Consider the following 4,361-nt stretch of genomic DNA (forward strand, 5'->3'; position numbering starts at 1 on the left):
TTGAATTTTGTGTAAATTTAGTTGGTTGTCTACCCCCAAAACTTTGGCTAGCAAATGTTTTTGGAACCGTCCATATGTGTTCCTGGTAGCATCCATGGGACTCGAAATCCAATTTCCTCTAAGAGATTTGAAGCCAATCGTGGGCGGCTTCCAAAAATTCAAATTTTCAACTTGTTTTGTGGTTGGTGGTTCCTTGTAGGTCACTAGTGGAAAAATTGTCATTTGTAACACCCTATTCGTAACGGACATGATAAATTTCGTTACGAAAAGAGTAATTGTAACGGGCAAAATATATGACCGTTACGGAAAAAAGTCATTTGTAACGGACAAATAATTTCCCGATACGAATAGTTAATATTCGTAACGGACAAATAAATGCCCGTTACGAATAATTAATATTTGTATCTGGTAAATATTAAGTCCGTTACGCCGAAGTCAAGCGCTAGGGTTTAATACTCGTGAATCTCTTTCGCCGCTTTTTTTCCTCAACGCTCTCCTCTCTCTCTCTCTCTCTCTCTCTCATCCTTTCTCTCTTTCTCTCTCTCATCCTTTCTCTCATCCTTTCTCTTATCTTCTTTCTCAATCTCTCTCTCTCCTCCTTCCTCATCTTTTTTCTCTTCTTCCTCTGTTCATGTTCACGGCACGTCGGGCGGTCGGTCTTAGCAACGGTGGCAGTGGCGCAAGGAGCTGATACAAACCTACTTCTCGTCATTTCCCCCCTCGCGAAATGATTCTCCTTGAAGGTTCGTGTTTTTTTTCTTCTTTTCTCTTTAAATAATTTCATTATTTCGTGTTTTTATTTTTCTCAAATTTACAATTTCATGTTTTCCGAACCCAAGGGTTTTCAGATTTTCGATTTTAATTCAATATCCCTCCATAGAAATAGTTCCTTTCTCAAAACATGCAGCACCGCAATTACTGAATTTTGACAACATTTCATTGTCAGATTTCTTGAAATCATATAGATCTATGTTTTTCTTATTCGTGTTGAAAGGTTTCCATCACCGCCTTTTGTATATTGTATTTGTAATTTCGTCATCTTCAAATCGTTTTGTATTTGAAATAATTTCTGGGTATTCTTCATCTTTTAATTTTTCTAGGTTCGTGGATTTTAATTTATCGATTGTCAATTGTCTGTTGTTGATTTGAATGTTTGGGATCTGCAACTCGTTTAATGTCAAATAGATTTTCTGGGTTCTATTAATTTTTCCCTAAAATTTAATTGTCTCTTATTTTTTTGGGTTTCATTAATTTATATTTTTCTTTTGATAAAATTCTTTATTATTTCACTAAATTTAATATTCTAGAAATAATTTTGTAGTTGAAGGTAATAATAATGGCGAAAGCAAGCAAAAGAACGCAGTAGAAGGACAGGGCAGAAACATAACATCTTTAAATGATATTGGTAATCTTGTTACAATTCAAGATGTTAAAGGCAAACTAAAAGACCAATAACAAGGTTTTCCCCAAATCAATTGAAATTCGTATATTATTTTTTTCAAATTGAATTCGATTATTTATAATTGAATTTGTAAACCCTAAATTTATGCTAACTTTGTTTGCAGGAGTTTTAAGGCCAAATTACTTGCTAATGCACAGGCTGGTGGAGATAACAAGATCAAGGTCTAATAATAGCATTTTCATTAACTTTTTGTGTGGGTGTTGAAATTTTTATTGGGATATAAGTGCAAAGGTTGTGTCGTGTGATTCAGGTTTCTGCTATCCTATCTTCTTTTTTATTATTTTAATGCAATTTGCTAAATGTGAAATGGTGTAACTGTGGTTGTGATTTGTGAATCATCATTATGTAGTGTCTGCAATGCTCATATGTGAGGGCATAGCTATATATGATCTTTTTTCTTAAAAAATATTAGACCGACTCTTTGCTTTATAAGTTGGATTTTGTGGCCATTTTGGCAGTGTATGAGATTTGATTGCGGGATTAGATATTCAAGATGTTACATTGCTGTTGTTGGATATGACTGTTGAGATCTTTATAAGGATATAATAGAAATATAGAATTGAATACAAATACAAATTTATAATGTTGGAGGCATGATCAACATGTAAAGAACCTGTTGCTAGGCTATTAAGTGTAAAAAATCATTGGATGGATTGTTTTGCATCTGACAGTGTTTGATACTTTGCATAATTTTATTACATGACTTGGCTTGGGAATGGAGAGCGAATTAAGCGAATGGAGGCCTATATGAGAAAATATTACGTCTGTTAATTTATGTCATAGCCCAATAGAGTGATTCTCTTCTTGTGAACTTTCAGAGGCTTGGCCCAGCTGCAGCCCAATTAAATGGCGTACTCTATGTTGTTAATGGATATGATGGTTGTGAATACTTAAGGTAAGTTACAATGCCTCTACATTCCTTGTCTTCCATTGTTAATTGTGTGATGTATAATGTGTTTACATTCCTTTTTTTTTTTTCTTTTTTTTTGAAATCTGTTGTGATATTTAGGAGTCACATGGAGGTTTCTGTGTTAGTGTTTCAAAATGTCATATATGTCACGCTTTATCAAAAAACCAAGGCATATTAAGACTATATATCTAGAAGATATTGGATTTCTAAGGTCAAATCATTTACCAAGCCACCAATTGTACGTTGCAATTGCAAGATTATTATGAGTTGTGACAAGATCATCAGGATATTATTGGAGACACTACAATTATAACTTAAGATATTAGATCATTTATGCAAATTTTTAAGATTAGACTCATGTCATGGGGAGGCCACACAATTTGCAAACTTTTTATCAAAATAATTCTGACATATTTCTTTGAGCGTTTTTTTTTATAATAAATCTTTGAGAATTTTCTGAAGTAATTTATTTTTGTGGCTCCTCATTACTGGTTTATTCATGATCCTGTATTTCTACTTTGCAGTTCCTTGTCAGATGTTATTTCTGTTTGTTAAAAAAATTTAGTCTAGACTGTCGCTAATAAGCAAAATGCTAGAAGTAATAACACTAATAACTTAGCTCATATGTTGGTTTTCTGTTTCGTTGTTTTGAGTTGGCCACATACATTGCTATGATGCCCGAAGACGCTTATGATTCTCTCCTTGCCCTGTTGTTCCCACTAGCAAATCAGAATTTACCTGTTTTTATGCTTTTATTATGTACCATTTTTGCCTACTTGGACATTTATTTGTTGTTAATTTTTGTTCTCTAGCTTCTGTTCTTTTCCTTATTCTTGTTTGGTTTTCTAGCATTTTGCTCCAGTTCATCAGCCTCAACATGAGATCAGAAATTTGAAGCAAGTGTTCAAGAACCAGGAATATTATTTATGTAGTAGCTTTTGACTCATGTTAGGGAGTTGTTTGTAAAGTCAATTTGGACATTTGTAAAAGTTGTATCTTTGATTTTATAATTAATTAAATTTTACATTTATTATTATTGAATTTTGATAATAATTAAAATTTGGCATCATATATAGCAGAATGTCAGGTTAGCAGGCAGACTAGCAGGTACCTGCTGCTTTTTTATTTTTTATTTTTTTATTTTTTTTTTTTAATTTGGCTTCAATTGTATTCGTAACGGGCAGTCAAATTGTCCGTTACAAATAACCCGTTATTCGTAACGAGCATCGCCCGTTACGAATAACATAGCCTATCCGTAACGGCAGCATACGTAAAGCCCGTTGCCCGTTACGGATAGGCTATTTTTGCCCGTTACGGATAGCTATTTTTCCACTAGTGGGTGTTCCCCAACGTCTATGTATAAAAAACCCCTAAATTTTCTCTCTCCTCAGAAATCCCTTTTCGTTTTCTCTCTCTAAACTCTTCGTTCGATTATCTCTCTTTGTTCTACCAGACCATTCATCCTCTGACCTATCCCCCCCTGTGTAAGTGATGTGTCTAATTTATATAGCGTTTTATACCCGTCCCTTGGTCATAATTAGTAGTGTCTTTGGCTCTTTAGAGCCACTTTTATTACTAATTGGTGTTTTCTAGTGTTTTTGTAGTTTTGCTTGAGTTTTGTAGGAAATTGCACATTTGGAGCGTTTTTCGGGTTTTTCATGGAGCAACTACGAACATTAAGAGGACACGACCATCTTTGAAGCCCAGGACCGGTTAGAGCCGGTGATTAAGGGCTCGGTGTGTGATACCGGGGCATTTGGGCCAAGTATTCAAGACTCGAAGAGGAAATCCAAATTGGGCCGAAGGATCAAGCCCAATCGAAGTCCAAGCCTCGAGAAAGAGACCGGGCCCGATTGCGCGGTTGCGCAGAAGAAGGCATCAGCAAAGGCGCGCCCGATCGGGTGAGCATTAGATCGATCAGGCGCGGTTGCCTAGGAGAAACTTGAAGAAAAAGAAAGGCCCGATCGGGCGGCCCTTCGCCCGATCGGG

At 35.5% G+C, this 4,361-nt stretch overlaps 1 long non-coding RNA gene across 1 annotated transcript; it reads left to right on the forward strand.

Moving 5' to 3' along the window:
* Positions 1–534: 534 nt before the first annotated feature.
* LOC145556014 (uncharacterized) lies at positions 535–3,503 on the forward strand. The gene is made up of 5 exons (XR_014091674.1): positions 535–743; positions 1,322–1,459; positions 1,566–1,712; positions 2,281–2,357; positions 3,222–3,503. It is a non-coding gene; the product is annotated as an uncharacterized LOC145556014 (long non-coding RNA).
* The last annotated feature ends 858 nt before the right edge of the window (positions 3,504–4,361 follow it).

Source organism: Chenopodium album, chromosome 8 (genome assembly GCF_948465745.1).
Source record: "Chenopodium album chromosome 8, dcCheAlbu1.1, whole genome shotgun sequence".
Taxonomy (NCBI): domain Eukaryota; kingdom Viridiplantae; phylum Streptophyta; class Magnoliopsida; order Caryophyllales; family Amaranthaceae; genus Chenopodium; species Chenopodium album.